The sequence below is a fragment of the Schistocerca americana genome, chromosome X, assembly GCF_021461395.2.
Source record: "Schistocerca americana isolate TAMUIC-IGC-003095 chromosome X, iqSchAmer2.1, whole genome shotgun sequence".
NCBI lineage: Eukaryota > Metazoa > Arthropoda > Insecta > Orthoptera > Acrididae > Schistocerca > Schistocerca americana.
In genome coordinates, this window is record NC_060130.1 from 582,724,417 (window position 1) to 582,744,291 (window position 19,875).

General features: G+C 42.9%; 1 protein-coding gene across 2 annotated transcripts in view; it reads left to right on the plus strand.

The window, feature by feature from the left end:
* LOC124555633 (calcyphosin-like protein) overlaps positions 1-19,875 on the plus strand; it is a 332,295-nt gene that overhangs the window by 121,064 nt on the left and 191,356 nt on the right. The gene's annotated exons all lie outside the window — the stretch shown is intronic.

Here is a 19,875-nt window from a genome sequence, read left to right on the forward strand (position 1 = left end):
CAGCCAATCTAGATCGCAAATTGTGTTAACCGGTTCGACTGGAAAGAAGTCGCATTGTAAACTCATACGAAGTTTATCATTTTCCATTAACGTAAGATCAGATGGCTCCAAGCCCTATGGGACTTAACATCTGAGGTCATCAGTCCCCTAGACTTAGAACTACTTAAACCTAACTAACCTAAGGACATCACACACCCCCATGCCTGTGGCACGATTCGAACCTGCGAAAGTAGCAGCAGCGCGGCTCAGGACTGAAGCGCCTAGAGTCGCTCGGCCACAGCGGCCGGCTATTTACATAATAGTTACTTGTGAGGAATAACGAATATTTGGTTACTCACATGTACATTGGTGGGACAGTTACGATTGTATTTAGTCTAAGGCAATGGTTTGAAAATGGACGTAATGGTCCAAGACTAGACACCACAAAGGAATGACTTATCGCAAGTCTGACGAATATTGGAAGAAAATAAAAAAGCGGAATTTTTTAGCACTTTGCTACACACGTAGAATCTTTGGTTGGAAGCATCAGGATTTTGCTATGATGTCACACAGTCTAGTAATATGGCGCTGGTTCAGCAGGGAGTTTACCTATATATGTATGGTATTTCTTACAAATACAATATCTTTGGCTGTAATACTTATAGAATTTGCTATGTTGTCATCAATATGACGTGATATTATTTGTACCAGTGTGTTCGTTTCTAAAACACACACTGTGACGTCACACACACTAGTAATGAAATGGTGGCTCAGTAATGATAAATAAATATGGTCATGTTGTATTTTGAATAACTGAGTGCATCAGGACGTCAGCCTGACGTTGGAAGCAGTGGAATGGACACACGTAAGTGGATATAATTTTGGAAAAATATGGAAAAAATACACAAATTGTGGAAAATACGGCATAAATACGAAAATTGGAGAAATATACATAAAATTGGAGAGTGATAAGGGTACTTACATATCTGCCTAATTTTGGTACCTCGAATGATGGTTCAAGTGGTTCTGAGCACTATGGGACTTAACATCTATGGTCATCAGTCCCCTAGAACTTAGAACTACTTAAACCTAACTAACCTAAGGACATCACACAACACCCAGTCATCACGAGGCAGAGAAAATCCCTAACCCCGCCGGGAATCGAACCCGGGAACACGGGCGTCGGAAGCGAGAACGCTACCGCACGACCACGAGCTGCGGACGAAGGTCATGGTTAAAGCAGGCTCAGACATGGTAATCGGATGTCTCTATAGGCCCCCTGGCTCAGCAGCTGTTGTGGCAGAGCACCTGAAGGATAATTTGGATAATATTTCGAGTAGATTTCCCCACCATGTTATAGTTCTGGGTGGAGATTTTAATTTGCCAGATATAGTCTGGGAGACTCAAACGTTCATAACGGGTGGAAGGGACAAAGAATCCAGTGAAATTTTTTTAAGTGCTTTATCTGAAAACTACCTTGAGCAGTTAAACAGAGAACCGACTCGTGGCGATAACATATTAGACCTTCTGGTGACAAACAGACCCGAACTATTTGAAACAGTTAACACACAACAGGGAATCAGCGATCATAAAGCGGTTACTGCATCGATGATTTCAGCCGTAAATACAAATATTAAAAAAGGTAGGAAGATTTTTCTGTTTAGCAAAAGTGACAAAAAGCAGATTACAGAGTACCTGACGGCTCAACACAAAAGTTTTGTCTCAAGTACAGATAGTGTTGAGGATCAGTGGACAAAGTTCAAAACCATCGTACAATATGCGTTAGATGAGTATGTGCCAAGCAAGATCGTAAGAGATGGAAAAGAGCCACCGTGGTACAATAACCGAGTTAGGAAACTGCTGCGGAAGCAAAGGGAACTTCACAGCAAACATAAACATAGGCAAAGCCTTGCAAACAAACAAAAATTCCGCGAAGCGAAATGTAGTGCGAGGAGGGCTATGCGAGAGGCGTTCAATGAATTCGAAAGTAAAGTTCTATGTACTGACTTGGCAGAAAATCCTAAGAAATTTTGGTCTGATGTCAAAGCGGTAGGTGGATCAAAACAAAATGTCCAGACACTATGTGACCAAAATGGTACTGAAACAGAGGATGACAGACTAAAGGCCGAAATACTATATGTCTTTTTCCAAAGCTGTTTCACAGAGGAAGACTGCACTGTAGTTCCTTCTCTAGATTGTCGCACAGATGTCAAAATGGTAGATATTGAAATAGACGACAGAGGGATAGAGAAACAATTAAAATCGCTCAAAAGAGGAAAGGCCGCTGGACCTGATGGGATACCAGTTCGATTTTACACAGAGTACGCGAAGGAACTTGCCCCCCTTCTTGCAGCGGTGTACCGTAGGTCTCTAGAAGAGCGTAGCGTTCCAAGGGATTGGAAAAGGGCACAGGTCATCTCCGTTTTCAAGAAGGGACGTCGAACAGATGTGCAGAACTACAGACCTATATCTCTAACGTCGAGCAGTTTTAGAATTTTGGAACACGTATTATGTTCGAGTATAATGACTTTTCTGGAGACTAGAAATCTACTCTGTAGGAATCAGCATGGGTTTAGAAAAAGACGGTCGTGTGAAACCCAGCTCGCGCTATTCGTCCACGAGACTCAGAGAGCCATAGACACGGGTTCCCAGGTAGATGCCGTGTTTCTTGACTTCCGCAAGGCGTTCGATACAGTTCCCCACAGTCGTTTAATGAACAAAGTAAGAGCATATGGACTATCAGACCTATTGTGTGATTGGATTGAAGAGTTCCTAGGTAACAGAACGCAGCATGTCATTCTCAATGGAGAGAAGTCATCCGAAGTAAGAGTGATTTCAGGTGTGCCGCAGGGGAGAGTCATAGGGCCGTTGCTATTCACAATATACATAAATGACCTTGTGGATGACATCGGAAGTTCACTGAGGCTTTTTGCAGATGATGCTGTGGTGTATCGAGAGGTTGTAACAATGGAAATTTGTACTGAAATGCAGGATGATCTGCAGCGAATTGACTCATGGTGCAGGGAATGGCAATTGAATCTCAATCTAGACAAGTGTAATGTGCTGCGAATACATAGAAAGAGAGTTCCCTTATCATTTAGCTACAAAATAGCAGGTCAGCAACTGGAAGCAGTTAATTCCATAAATTATCTGGGAGTACGCATTAGGAGTGATTTAAAATGGAATGGTCATATAATGTTGATCGTCGGTAAAGCAGATGCCAGACAGATTCATTGGAAGAATTCTAATGAAATGCAATCCGAAAACAAAGGAAGTAGGTTACAGTACGCTTGTTCGCCCACTGCTTGAATACTGCTCAACCATATAGGGTTGATAGAAGAGAGAGAGAAGATCCAACGGAGAGCAGCGCGCTTCGTTACAGGATCATTTAGTAATCGCGAAAGCGTTACGGAGATGATAGATAAACTCCAGTGGAAGACTCTGCAGGAGAGACGCTCAGTAGCTCGGTACGGGCTTTTGTTAAAGTTTCGAGAACATACCTTCACCGAAGAGTCAAGCAGTATATTGCTCCCTCCTACGTATATCTCGCGAAGAGACCGTGAGGATAAAATCAGAGAGATTAGAGCCCACACAGAAGCATACCGACAATCCTTCTTTCCACGAACAATACGAGACTGGAATAGAAGGGAGAACCGACAGAGGTACTCAGGGTACCCTCCGCCACACACAGTCGGGTGGCTTGTGGAGTGTGGATGTGGATGGATGGATGAACCTCTGCGCTCTGTGATGTGGAACGAAGGTACACGCATGGGTCTGTGGCTTCTGTATGAAGGTGACTATGGATGGTATGACTGTGTTTTTTGTTGTTTTTGGTGTTGTCTAGTATCGATCAGGCATGTGATTTGTTGCACTGTGTCCCATATATCTGATTTTACAAACCATGATAGTCGACGGTGGCCATTGCCATCAACACAGACAATGAGGGGTATTCGCCATGGAGGTCATGACACCGCACGCCCTCTCAAAAAAGAGAAAGCAATAGCACTTTACTAAGTGCTGATGTAAAAACATTGTTATGTGTACATTAAAATATTTTATATATATTACTTTTTATTACTAAAATCTTAGGCATCTGTGGCACGTTATATATGATTGTAACAGTAATTCTCATTTAGGAGAGTGGAAGGGAGGGGGAAGAGAAGCGGTAAAAGACTGTTATCGTCCCGAGATCCGAACCTTGGACCCTCAGTTACGGTCAACACTTTGTTACACACGGCATTTGACAGTGGCGGCGGCGCTTTTACACGGATTGAGACACTCACAGCACACTTGACACGTTGGCACGTGAAAAGCACGGTGCCTGCACGACATCAAAGATCAAATGCTCTGTTTCCGTGGGTCTTACACATTTTGCGCCCACCTGTGAAGCCGACGATCCGTGAAAGCTACTACGACATCCTTGCCACGGGACACACCGAAATGCTCAATTTGTTGTGACGACAGAAACGCTCTCTCTCCAACACAGTAGCTAGCTACTGTTCAATTACGTATGAGTGTATGCTATACTAATAACTACTAAAAGAGCTTTATTCACTAAGTAACATGTATGTAGTATAATTTTACAGGACATCAAGCTGTTTTTCGAGTCTAAATCCATCCCAAACATGAATGGCGAACTGTAGATTTTGTATGTCTTCTCTCTTATATGCTATCTGATACGTCCTTGTGGACTGGATTATTAGTCGTAGGATATGAAATGTTTAAATGTTTCCACGGTATCGCTTATCTTTTTCGGATGTGTGCTATCGGAAATTTTTTGTTTGATTACTCCTTTAACGCTGCATTGCATCCTGTGAGTCGTTGTTGCTTCTCGACGCTGATTTTCTTCACTGCTGCTATATCATTCACCATCACTTCCAACATTTTGTCCCCTCCTTCACTTGCTTGCATGATATGGAGGTGAAGTACCTTTCGAGTTCTCTCTGTGACTCATTGTATGATATTATTTTTACAAAGGTCTCGCAAAACTTTCTTTGATGTAATCTGTGAATTCCTCAATATCGGCAAGATTTAAGAGTTTAGGACTATGTAATCTGTGTAATTTAGATTAGATGTATCACGGGCAAAGATTGAGAAGATTGTGGACGATGCCTTTACACTGTGCCTTTAGTGCTTGGGAGTAGGTTAGAGACTGCACAGTCTGTTTGTGTAATGTCTCAGTCAGTTTATTATTTTGCAGCTTTACATATTTGCCAGCATAATTTATTACTGGTGACCAATGAGATTGCAGCTTCTCTCCATTTCATCAATGCGCTAACAACAGATGGAGGCACACGAGAAATACGCCTGTAACATGTTCCTAAACGGTCCACTGAGTCGTAAGGACCGACAGCACAGCTAACACTGTCAGCAAAATGTCGATGTATAACTGTCTGTTAGTCTTCTGCAGTAGGTTGACGGAGGAGATAGAGAAGATCCTAGATTTGGTAACCGTGATAGCGTTACGGAGATGTTTAACAAACTCAAGTGGCAGACTCTGCAAGAGAGGCGCTCTGCATCGCGGTGTAGCTTGCTCGCCAGGTTTCGAGAGGGTGCGTTTCTGGATGAGGTATCGATTATATTGCTTCCCCCTACTTATACCTCCAGAGGAGATCACGAATGTAAAATTAGAGAGATTAGAGCGCGCACGGAGGCTTTCAGACAGTCGTTCTTCCCGCGAACCATACGCGACTGGAGCAGGAAAGGTAGGTAATGACTGGCACGTAAAGTGCCCTCCGCCACACACCGTTGGGTGGCTTGCGGAGTATAAATGTAGATGTAGATGTAGGTTCCACTTCAAACAGTGCTTGTATGGAATTCTCACTTCACTTTTACAACCTTCTTGAGAGACGAGCTTTTATCTGTGAAAAACATATTTTTCTAATCGACGACTGTGCCAAGCCACCTGGCTTAATCTTGTGGAACTACCTCCAGTATCAGGAGAGTATTCTGAGCGATAGATAACCTGACTTTCAGTAATGCCTGTTGTCTTATTAACAGTAACGTGGTATCCTTCAGCGAAACAAGTAGGACGACTTCTGTCCCGCGCTGTACACACACTACAGCGAGAAATGAGAACTTTAGAGTAAGGAAGAAGAATGTAATTGGTAGAGAAAACGAAAAATGAAAATATATATTACCTTCTAGACTCATGAAGCCAACAGTAAACAAAAAAAAATCCAGCTGGAACAAATTAATGAGCTGTATGCTAGTATGAAACGCAAACAGATAATTATCCAGATTTTAAAGTTGGATACAAATAATATTTGTTTCTCCATCACCATGCGAATCATTTATTTTTACCCAAACGCGTTCCGGCAAAGTGTTGTGATTTTTATTGTTTTTACTTTTTGTGAAAATTTCTCCTGAACGTATTTGCGTGAAAACAAATAACGATGCTTCTCGTCAGCTAGACTCTACGAATCGAGTAGGTTTTTGTGTATACTTCTGTTGAATGAATAAATAAGCCTTAAATGATGTCTCCTGTAAAACATGAGATCTAACTTTTTACAGCTTTCAGCAGCTGTTGATGGCTGCTCATTCAGTTCACAAACCCAATTAAGTGGTTTGCACATAAAAATTCACTTTCTACTCGTTAGCACCTGAGGGAGATTACGAATAGGCGGAATCTCATCTGACTGATTCAAATAGGCCTTTAAAACCAGTTTTACTTTTGTTTTTATTGTTATTCCGTGGCCAAAACAGACGTAGCATGTGCATTTTGAAACCACTAGAGGTTAAGTACATCTTTGCTTATTCATTCGAATTTTTTTACCTGGCGAGGAAGATAATACCTACTATAAAATGTATTACATAATGTTCTAATTATCAGTGCCATTATTACACCAACGGTCTTCCTTCCCTCCAAAGGATGGTTTCCCTAAACCGTTTAAAGCAAATGCGGGGACTGCTCCTTTGAAAAGGAGAGAGCCGGTTTTCTTCCCCATCCTTGCCCAGTCCAAGATTGTGACACATCTCCGATAACCTCGTCGTCGACGATACGTTAAACCCCAGCCTTCACTCCTTCCTTCCATGTGAAGTACGCCGCTGTACGGTCCTACCCTCACTGCTGGTATGCATTTCGCTTGATCGATTTTAGGGAACAGCATCATCTAGTTTGTCCAGTTGTTTCCTCGATTTTTATCCTTTCCGTCATCCGAGGATGTTATCGAAGAATTATTTGGAAAGCACAGTAGACACATCCTTTCACATTTCCTCGTAATATCAATTCGAATGTTACGTTTCATTGTAGACTTATCTTTGCCAGAGTAATCTACTTGAAGTAATTAAGAAATATGGGCAATAACATTATTCTGTTAAGTTTTATTTATGTCTCTTCATCAGCGCCTCCTTGTACCTTCTTATTATCATTATGTTACCAATGTTTTATTAGGCTAATTTTTTCATTAATACTTTGAACTCTCCTAAACATAAGTCCAGACCGAAATGCTGAAAAGCATAATAAATTCATTAATATTTTATGAAAGGTTTCATCGGTGGAATGATAACTAGAAAGGGAATGCTATGTTAGGGTATGTGGATGCGGGAGTTACTTAGATGTGCAGCCAATGAAGGAATCAGCGTGATATTCACCTGGTGTGATTCAAGAGAAGCATGGAAAATTTCATACAGAGTTCCTAGAGTGTGTCTTTGACGCAGCACTGTCCAGTTAAGAGCTCAGCATTTTACCGATATGTCTTTTAACAATAAATGGTTTTTCATTAAAAAGACAAATTGGAGCAGATAGTGTACGGTGGTCTTCAAATAAAGCTACACAAGTAACGAAAAACTGCCATCTCAAAATATATCTGTAAGATTGGCACATTTTTGTAATAACAATGAAATAAAATGAAAAAGAAAAAGTCGATGAAGGAGTCCCACACTAACAAGTAATACATATCGAGACAAACATCACTAGCTATACAGCTGCTAACATCACTCGCACGTAGGCCCTGAACGTTTACCGCACGACGAATCAAGCATGGTAACGATTTTTCGATAGCTTGACACAGGAACTACGACGTACACGCTGCTCAATAGCAACAGACGACTCTATCGCTGTGCTAGGAAGGACGCGCCAAGCGAGCAACCAGCACCTTATTTGTATAACCTCATGAAGCGAGTGTATTTTTGAGATGCTTTATCCAATGTATGAGTATAGTCAAGGAGTGAAAATAATTATTTCAGTTTGGAAGCTTGCTGGTCCTCATTTTGGAAATTATTCCAGGTTTTTCATCGAATTAGTCTACCATAAATTTCTACATCAGCTCAACGACAAACGCGTTGCAAGGGAGGCGGCATACTTGAGGATTTGAGAGACGACTTTCTTCTGAGTAGTCTGGTGGGTCTTTCTGAACAGATGGTTCAAATGGCTCTGAGCATTATGGGATTTAACTTCTGGGGTCATCAGTCCCCTAGAACTTAGAACTACTTAAACCTAACTAACCTAAGGACATCACACACATCCATGACCGAGGCAGGATTCGAACCTGCGACCGTAGCGGTCTCGCGGTTCCAGACTGTAGCGCCTAGAACCGCTCGGCCACTCCGGCCGGCTTTCTGAACAGACACTGTTGTTTTCTAGCAAACAAAAATGGATACTTACAACATACTGTTAACGTTGGAAACATTCCATATCTTACCATAAATTAAGTTTTAGGAATGAACTACATCACTGAATTACTGTAATATTTTCTATTGACAAACAGCTTATCAGCATTTTATGGAGTTATTAATGTGTTACCTTATAGTTAGTACTATTAGAATCTATCAAACAGAAGTGAAGAAGTGGTTAACTGGCGGCGAGCTTGAATATTACATTTGGTTGTTGGGTGTGGTCGAATTGAAAGTGGTGTGCGCTTGCCTTCCGTCGATCAATAAGCCAGCTTAGCGGGCTACTTAAGAGAGCCCAGAGTTTACTATGCCGTCCTAACAATGGCGCAACCTAACGAATAAGACCTTTGATTTTCTTGTATATTGTGAGAATAAATTCCTCCGTATTGACGCCTTCAACAATTGTGTTCAAATCACAGACTAGCAGTTTACAGTGTTTGATTTCCGTCTATTCCGTTAAAATATATGCTTTAGCATAACGCTTTTACATAAAAAGTTTATGATTAACATTATTTCGTTAAATCTTTTAACCAGTTCGGTATGTATTTTTTTACCGGCTTTCCTATGCTACAGTATTACATCGTGATTCTTCGTGATTTCAATTAAATTACACTCTAAAAAAATGAAAAATACGCACCATGAAGGAATTACCCGAATGGGATGGAAATCCGTAGATGTGATATACACATACAGAGAAAAATATGATTACAATTTCAGAAAAATTGGATGATTTATTCAAGAGAAAGAGCCTCACAAATTGAGCAAGTCAGTAACGCGTTGGTCCACCTCTGGCTCTTACGCAAGCAGTTATTTGGCTGGGCATTGATTTATAGAGTTGTTGGATGCCCTCCTGAGGCATATTGTGCCAGGGTCTGTCCAATTGGCAAATTAGATCATCAAATTCCCGCTGCCAGGCACTTTATTGTGAATGTCAGAGTAATCACGTAGATGTAGATGTAGATGATGGGAGGGCCCTGTCCATAATGCTCCAGACGTTCACAGTTGGGGAGAGATCCGCTCGCCAAGGCACAGTTTGACAAGCACAAAGGCAAGCAGTAGAAACTCTAGCCGTGTACAGAGGACATTGTCTTGCTGGAATGTAAGCTCAGGCTGGCTTGCCATGAAGGGAAAAAAAAGTCTGGTTGATATCCCTCTGCTGCCTGGGACGTTTCCAGGTACATCTTCGTCCTGGAATCAGGATCTTGGCTGGCGTACAATTGTCTTCACTCATGAGTCCCACTTCTAAATGAGCCCCAACGACCAAGGAAGACGTATCTGGAGACGCCCCAGACCAACCTAACTATCGCCCGCCATACGGACTGATAAACAGGAGTGATGATCTGGTGTGCCATTTCATTTCATAGCAGAACCCCTTTGGTTGTCATCCGTGGCACCCTTGCAACATTGCGGTCGACAATCTTCTACGACCCGTTTGGTTGCCCTCCATTGATAGTCATCCTGGGCTTACATTTCAGCAAAATAATGCCCGCCCGTACACAGGTAGAGTTTCTGCTGTTTGACATAGTGGTTGCCAAAACCTAGCTTGGCCAACTAGAATGTTTGGAGCATTATGGGCAGGGCCCTCCAACCAGCTCGTGAATTTGACAATTAACTTGTCAATTTGACAGAAGCTGGCACGATATCCCTCAGGTAGATATTTAATAACTCTATAAATTAATGTCCAGTCGAATAACTGCTTGCATAAGAGCCAGAGTTGAACCAACGTGTTATTGACTTGATCAATTTGTGAAGCTGGTTCTCTCGAAAAAACCATCCAATTTTTCTGAAACTGTAATAATTTGTTTGTCTTTACATATGTATCACATCTACCGATTTCCGTTCCCATTCGGATAATTCACTCGTGATTCGTCCTCGTCTTTTATTAGAGTGTGGTTTACACTGTTAACTACTCCTTTGGATAGTTCGTGGGATGTACTGAAACACTAAATTCAGGCTCCTGGATGTTTATTGAAATGGGAGGAAGTGAGAAAACTTTCCTTACAATCGCACATCGACACTTTTCGCTCTAGGAATGTGAATTGTCTCACGGATAGTTGTGTTGTGTAGATGAATGTGAAGAGAAGCAAGTTCGCTGTCGGTGGCACAAGTGGAAGGGTGAAATCCGGTGCCGGCACTTCATTTACTTCTTCGAGTTCTACCAATGGTACTAACAGAGATTAACACCCATCCACCGGACGGATCCAGTTTACAGGGTCACACATGCTAACTCCATGAGGGATTGCAGATAGGTTTGAGGAAGAACATTGACACGCAATCTGGTAATAAATAATTGTACTTCACCACTCCTATTCCCCCTTCTGCTCACATTACGGCCGTGAGAGATTTCTTCTGACGCTAAGATTAGAGCTGGTTACGTCATGGTCGAACGCCACAGCATTATTCTTTGGTAGCAGCCTCGGCTGCGCAGGGGGTTATGATTTAATTGAGGAATTCTTTTTAGTTAGAATTATAAAACTGCATAAATGGAAGAATAGTGAAACTAAGAGAAAAACGAATATACACCTTATTATAGTCAAACTAGTGGCCTTCGTATTACGCCAGCATCATTCTGGCCATTAGCGGAAAATCGTAAGGAATCGGGCCAGATCTGAGATGTCAAAACATAAGAGGAAACTGTGGTGTCACCGCCAGACACCACACTTGCTAGGTGGTAGCTTTAAATCGGCCGCGGTCCATTAGTACATGTCGGACCCGCGTGTCGCCACTGTGTGATCGCAGACCGAGCGCCACCACAAGGCAGGTCTCGAGAGACTGACTAGCACTCGCCCCAGTTGTACGGACGACTTTGCTAGCGACTACACTGACGAAGCCTCGCTCCTTTGCCGAGCAGATAGTTAGAATAGCCTTCAGCTAAGTCAATGGCTACGACCTAGCAAGGCGCCATTAGTAACATTGCATGTATCTAAAGAGTCTCACTTGTATCGCCACAATCTCCAGATGTACCAAAGGGATGGATTAAAGTTAAGTATTCCAGAAGCTACGTACTTTTCTTTATAGCATTCATTACGTATCCTGTTTCAGACCTCACGCACCCTGCTTTGGCTTAGCGCGTGCCTTTCGGCTTCCTCTCATTGTGTCTAGGCTGTCTTGTCTAGACACAACAGAAACAATGCCAAAGAAACTTTGAAGGAACCGCCTCTATATCGTCTGAGGCCCAAGTAATACACAGCAGTTATTCCTGCTTCGTATGTAGGCTACTTCGTCCGCTTCCGTAACTGAGGCTTCAGCGCGGTTGACTGCCATCAGGGAGACTCGGGTTCGATTCTCGGTATTGCCAGGGAATTTTCCTTGGTGAGAGGACTGGTAAGGGGTGTATTCAGCGCCGAGAGCCCAGCTGAGGAAGTGCTCGACCGATTAGTAGCGGTTCCAAGGTCAAGAAACCCGACAATGATCGTGAGAGCGGGGATTCGAGCAAATGCCCCTCCATACGGCACCCAGTAACGCCATATGCGGGGGATGACAAGGCTATCGATCGGTGCAGGGCCAGAACGCGGAATTTTACTTTTACCTTCATCTGGACTACTTCGGTGGCTCGTAGGAATGAACAATTAAGACATGAGTAACACTAACTCTGTTAAATACGAGGAGTAAAAATGCAATAAGTAATGAACACATTTCTGTTTTTGGCCAGTTTCCGTTGGAAAAATGTGGAATTTGTTATAGGACATCGTGGAATACCCTCTCCTCTCCCTCCCTCCCCCCCCCCCAATCCTTGAAGCATGGACCTTGTCGTTGGTGGGGAGGCTTGCATGTCTCAGCGATACAGATAGCCGTACCGTAGGTGCAACCACAATGGACGTGTCTCTCTCTGTTAAGAGGCCAGACAAACGTGTGGTTCCTGATGAGGGGCAGCAGCCTTTTAGACAGTTGCAGGGGCAACAGTCTGAATGATTGATTGATCTGGCCTTGGAACATTAACTAAAACGGCCTTGCTGTCCTGGTACTGAAAACGGCTGAAAGCAAGGGGAAACTACAGATGCAGTTTCTCCTGAGGGCAAGCAGCTTTACTGTATGGTTAACTAACGATGGCGTCCTCTTGGATAAAACATTCCGGAGATAAAGTAGTCCCCCATTCGGATCTCCGAGCGGGGACTGCTCAGGAGGACGTCGTTATCAGGAGAAACAAAACTGGCGTTCTACGGATCAGAGCGTGGAATGTCAGATCCCTTAATCGGGCAGGTTGTTTAGAAAATTTAAAAATGGAAAAGGATAGGTTAAAGTTAGATATAGTGCGAATTAGTGAAGGTCGGTGATAGGAGGAACACGACTTCTGGCCAGGTGAATATAGGGTTATAAAATCAGATAGGGCTAATGCGGGAATAGGTTTAATATTGAATAAAAAATAGGAGCGCAGGTAAGCTACTATGAACAGCATAGTGAACACATTACTGTAGCCAAGATAGACACGAAGCCCACACATACCACAGTAGATAGCGGAACAAACACTGGTAGCAGTTACTTCTGAAAAATATCTGGAGTATGCGTGCGGAACGATTTGAAGTGGAATGATCATATAAAATTAATTATTGGTAAGGTGGGTGCCAGGATGAGATTCATTGGGAGAGTCCTTAGAAAATGTAGTCCATCAACAAAGGAGGTGGCTTACAAAACACTCGTTCGACCTATACTTGAGTATTGCTAATCAGTGTGGGATCCGTACCAGGTCTGGTTGATAGAGGAGACAGAGAAGATCCAAAGCAGAGCGGCGCGTTTAGTCACAGGGCTATTAGGTAAGCGTGATAACGTTACGGAGATGTTTAGCAAACTCAAGTGGCAGACTCTGCAACAGAGGCGCTCTGCATCGCGGTGTAGCTTGCTCGCCAGGTTTCGAGAGGGTGCGTTTCTGGATGAAGTATCGAGTATATTGCTTAACCCTACTTATACCTCCCGAGGAAATCACGAATGTAAAATTAGAGATTCGAGCGCGCACGGAGGCTTTCCGGCAGTCGTTCTCCCCGCGAACCATACGCGACTGGAACAGGAAAGGGAGGTGATGACAGTGGCACGTAAAGTGCCCTCCGCCACACACCGTTTGGTGGCTTGCGGACTATAAATGTAGATGTAGTACAAGTTTATACGCTAACTAGTTCCGCAGATGATGAAGAGACTGAAGAAATGTATGATGCGATAAAAGGAATTATTCAGATAGTGAATGGAGACGAAAATTTAATAGTCATGGGGGACTGGAATTCGATAGTAAGGAAAGGAAGAGAAGGAAAAGTAGTAGGTGAATATGGAATGGGGGTAAGGAATGAAAGAGGAAGCCACTTGGTAGAATTTTGTACAGAGTATAACTTAATCATAACTAACACCTGGTTTAAGAATCATGAAAGAAGGCTGTATACGTGGAAGAGTCCTGGAGACACTGGAAGGTTTCAAATAGATTATATGATGGTAAGACAGAGATTTAGGATCCAGGTTTTAAGTTGTAAGACATTTCCAGGGGCAGATGTGGACTCTGACTACCATTTATTGTTTATGAACTGTAGATTAAAACTGAAGAAACTGCAAAAAGGTGAGAATTTAAGGAGATGGGGCCTGGGTAAACTGATAGAATCAGAGGTTGTAGAGAGTTTCAGAGACAGCATTAGGGAACGATTGACAAGAACGGGGGAAAGAAATACAGTAGAAGAAGAATGGTTACTTTGCGAGATGAAATATTGAAGGCAGCAGAGGGTCAAGTAGGTAAAAGACAAGGGCTAGTAGAAATCCTTGGGTAACAGAAGAGATACTGAATTTAATTGATGAAAGGAGAAAATATAAACATGCAGTAAATGAAGCAGGCGATAAGGAATACAAACGTCTCAGAAATGAGATGACAGGAAATTCAAAATGGCTAAGCAGAAATGGCTACAGGACAAATGTAAGAATGTGCAGGCATATTTCACTAGTGTTAAGACAGATAATACCTGCGAGAAAATTAAAGAGACTTGTATGAATATCAAGAGATCAGATGGAAACCCAGTTCTAAGCAAAGAAGGGAAAGCAGAAAGGTGGAAGGAGTACACTGAGTGTCTATACAATGCTGATGCACTTGAGGGCAATATTATGGAAATGGAAGAGGACCTAGATTAAGATAAATGGGAGATATGATAGTGCGTGAAGAATAATATAGAACACTGAAGCACCTAAGTCGAAACAAGGCCTCGGGAGTAGACAACATTCCATGAGAACTACTGATAGCCCTGGGAGAGCCAGCCATCACAAAACTCTGCCATCTGGTGACCAAGATGTATTAGACAGACGAAATATCCTCAGACTTCAAGAAGAATGTAATAATTCCAATCCCAAAGAAAGCGGGTGTTGACAGGTGTGAAAATTACCGGACTATCAATTTGATAAATCAGTGCCCTCAAAATACTAACACGAATTCCTTACAGACGAATGGAAAAACTGGTTGAAGCCGGCCTTGGGGAAGATCAGTTTGGATTCCGTAAAAATGTCGGAACACGCAAGGCAATACTGACCCTACGACTTTTCTTACAAGATAGATTAAGGAAAGGCAAACCTACATTTCTAGCATTTGTAGACTTAGAGAAAGCTTTTGACAATTTCGACTGGAATACCCTCTTTCAAATTCTGAAGGTGGCAGGGATCAAATACAGGGAGCGAAAGGCTATTTACAATTTGTACAAATACCAGATGGCAGTTATAAGAGTTGAGGGGCATGAAAGGGAAGCAGTGGTTGGGATGCCAGACTAACAATTAACAAAGCGAGGAAGCTAATGCATAAACTTGCAGACTACGCCTACCGACAATGAGGACATATTAAACAGCGCCCTTTGAGTCAATAACTTGTTTTTCGGCTAGTGCTTGGGTACATCGATTATGCTAAGGTAGGCATAAAACCATTGTGAGGCGCGGCCAAAAGAGTATTCTACTCAGAACCTCGGGAACTTTCAGCACGACCTCGATTGAGGCACTGTGTGTAGTATTGGGTATACCCTATAGGTATTACAATTCGCCACAGAGCAGCGGCCTACTGAGTGAAGAGGGGAAGACGCGACAAAGTAAGAGAAATAACTGGACAAGACATAACCGACAAACGGAAATTAAACAAGTGGAGAATTGATACGTGGCAGACAGAATAGGACACAACTGATAAGGGAAGAGTCTACTCTTTCTTCCCCAATAACCGAGAGCGGATGAAGTTGAAGTACATAAATCCAACACGTGGCATGGGGCACATTCTCACGGGCCACGGCCTGCATCCTTTGCATCTCCACAGGTTTGGCCGAAAACAGACTCACGCTTCTCCCTGTGATGAGAATGGCACACCTGAACATATAGTTCTCATCTGTGGAAGCAGTACGTGGATGATGGAGAGATTATTAATGCAACAACACGTTGGCTCCGGCGTCGACCAGTAGCGTGGTATCATACGGGCATAGAGCCCCTCCAGTAAGATGGCGTAAGGCCATTGCATTGAACGAAGATTAAGTTGACAAATAGATTGTAGCCAAAAGAGTGGGAAACTGAACGGTACATTCGAATCCTTAAAAAACCAACCTGCTTTCAGAAAAAAGTATTGCATTACTTCTTGAACGCCCCTCGAAGCATCAGAACACGAACCCTGTAAGAGAGCTGCAGATGCAGACGCTGACGAAAGATGTTTGAGTGTGAAGGAATCAAGATCATTTGAGGCGGAGCACATAATAGGACTCAATCAGGCCAGAAAAGACAATTTTCAGGAAATACTCAACCATTCAATTTAATTAATTTAGGAAAATCATAGAAAACTTAAATTATGTTCGCCAGGTAGAATTTCACGTCTCTAACAGGCAGGTCTGGGAGTATCTCAGAATTCTGATTACGATTACTCAAGAACGTTTCCAATGTTAATCGTAGCTCTTTGGGTTTATACATTCTTTTATTCTCACCCTCATTACGTCAGTCATGATACACCACTTACAGTCCATCCTCAGTGTTCGACATCTGCATGAAATTTAGTTCTTTCGCATGTAAACGTGTGACTCACAACACAACGACAGTGACGGAAATTACACAGAAAAGACGGCTGCGGGAAGCGCTCTACTCGCTGTCTGACTCCAAGCAGTCCACGCCCATAATTCGGTGTTCTCGGTAAGCTTGGCCAAGGTGTCACGCAAAGCCAACGTGCGCGTTGCGTGCATGTCACTTACACGCTCCTGTGACTGTTGAATCTAGTGGATTAATGTAGCTCTACAGTTACCATCCTCGGACAACTTTCTATAAGGAAAATGAACTAGAAAAATCCCGTAAATCGTTACAGTGTTAGGCACTTAAGACAGGCCATCCCAAAATTTATCGAGAAGGAGTGAATATGGCGAGATGCGGCTTTCACTAAGGTATAGTGGACAACGTGGCGAATTTTCCGACGTATGCAAGTAAGTTATAATGTTTATAGCTATCGAATTATAACACCGAATTTGTATTTTTATGCAACTGTATTCTCCTTATGTGACATCGCAAAGAGCATGCGAAAAGGACTTCAACAACAAATTATTTGTGGAACTTGAACAAATATTAAGAAGTTACCAGCACCGTAAAATACTGCCCCGCCGTCAGGAAAAGTGGCAGTCTGCCCTACTGTACCAAATATAAGCCAATGTGTAACTCAAGTACGGTTCTCGTCTTTACCCCTGCGTCTGAAGACCAGCAGTCTGTGCTCTGTTGTTATAGCGATGAGATAACTTGCTCGAAGCTATTAAAACTTTCATAATGTGTACGACATTCTAAAAAGTGGAAATCGTGTTCGTTTATGGTGTATGTGTTCAAACAATTGGAGCAGTGGTGCATTTGTATGCAGAAAGGTCTCCTGATCGTGCCAAGCTGTCACTATCAGCCTTCCCAAACATTATAAAAAAATTCAGTAAACTGGAAGTGAGAAGAACAAAATACGGCATTGTAAAAGAACAGTAAATGCAACCAAAACTTTAGCTCACAACCCGTATGTTGCTAAGAGGCACCTTGAATGTGCAGTTGGGATCAGCTGAAAGAATGTTCTACGAATACTAATATTCCAGCTCATTTCATACTTTCCGCATTTCGCACCATTAAAATCTACAAGGCAATGACATTCTAGATCGGTTATAGTTTACCAGATGATGTCTACGAAAACGACAAAGTGATGCGGCGTTTCTATGCGAGAGTATGCTTCCGATTACCAGCCATGGGAATAGTGTATCTATAGTAGAATTACCATACGTCCGAGATAGTTCGGACAGTCCAGGTTTTTCAGTGCTGTGCGGTTAATGGCTGTGATTGTAAAAATGTCCAGCTTTTGAGAATTTCATGAATGGTGACGACTTTTTTGATTTTAACTTTAGACCTGTGTGTCGTACATTCTCTTACAGCCGTACCTCTCTCAGCCGACTTTGGAGCAACCGCTGACACCTATGATAATTTGTGGCCACCGATTCCGCCACAAGTTTTCACTTAGTCATTTCGTAACATAACAGGAGCAATGTGTTTATGTTATTTTCGTGCGTGAAGTAACTCGTCTAAAAGTTTTTGATCTTTTCATATCTAGTCACTTTTGGTCTCATCGTGTAGAAATGGGCAAAAGCAAGTGCGTGTTTAATGTTAACCTGCAACAGGAGCGCAAATTTTGAAATTGTGTAACGACAGTGGTAATGAAATGTTTACTGCACACTGGGTACTGGAGAATTTTATGTTGCACATAAAGGAAAAGGTGATAATTACTAAAGACTACGTGAAAACAGCTAAACATAGGAGTGCTATTAACGCTACTGCTTCACCAAACATAAGAGAATTTATTAAATCCAAAGATGCGAGCAACAACGATCTGAAGTGTGCTGCAATTTTTAAGGTGGCGAAAGACTGATATTTCAAGTTGCGATATTTCTATAATGGCTGAATTTGGGAGCATTCGCCTTGCTCCAGTTTTCTCAACAACCAGGAGCATGTTAAAATTAACTTCCGTGTTGTGAATTTCAAAAATATGGTAAACCTAATCCATGGGGTCTCCACCACATAGTTCAAGTTTCCATCACTAGTCGCCACTGCTGTCGCAGCACTGCACTCGTTGGCAGTGGTAGGAAATTCAAAACTTCAAGATGGCTGCAGGCTCTCTCCGCCCCCCCCCCCCCCCCCCCCGCTCAGTCACCTTATTCAACTGACAAGCCGTGCCCTTCTTCCGATTCTCAGAACTGGGGCGGTATCGTGGAACAGGATGATTTCTTCCGGCATCATTCCTGGTCGTTTTGAGTTTATGGCGTATCGCAGTTTCCGCAAAATGTCTTCACAGTACTGCCCATTGATTGTGGTTCCACGCTCGAGAAACTCGACGAGCAGAGGGTCCGTGCAGTCGAAGAAGAATGTCATCATGACCTGACCAGAACTCATGTGAACTGCTTTTGCCGGCTGGGGTAGCCGAGCGGTTCTAGGGGCTACAGTCTGGAACCGCGCGGTCGCAATGGTCGCAGGCTCGAATCCTGCCTCGGGCATGGATGTGTGTCATGTCCTTAGGTTAGTTAGGTTTAAGTAGTTCTAAGTTCTAGGGGACTGATGACCTCACCAGTTAAATCCCATAGTGCTCAGAGCCATTTGAACCGTTTTGAACAGCTTTCGATTTCTTTAGCAGGAGACATGTGGGAGTTTACACTGTTAGCTTTGCCATTTTCCCTCGGGCTGTCGGACGGAATTATCCTGTTGCCCGATAACGCCCGGCCCCACACTGCCAGTAGGAAAAAAGGCTATTCTTTAGCTATACGAAAGCCATTTGTGGATGTCGGTTTCAGTTGGACGAGAAACGGCAAGAATGTGTGCGCTTATGGATCCGTCAGCGACCGACCATAGTCTACTAAACAGGAATTGATCGTCCCGTCTCCCACTGTGATAAACGTCTTAACGCGTGCGGCGATTACTTTTGAATGGAACCATACAACGGTCCCGTTGTGGCAAGTTTTCAGTTTTCATTTGATTGACCCTTGAAAAACCTAACAGTACAGTCACCATTACCAGTATTTTATAAAATACTAGCGAACCCAGAAATGCTTCGCAATTGCTAAATATGTGTGGGAAGTGCACATATGTCCTAATCTCCTTCTCTCTCCTGTCTCCGTCCATCTCCTTCTCCATCTCTACGTCCAATCTCCACCCCGCCCCCTCCCCTCCCCTCTCTATCCCGTGTCCTTGAAAGTTGTGGTAACGTCTTATGGGAGGTCATCTGTCCCCAAGCTTACACACTATTTAATCCAACTTAAACTAACTTACGCTAAGGACGACACACACACCCATGCCCGAGCGAGGATTCGAACC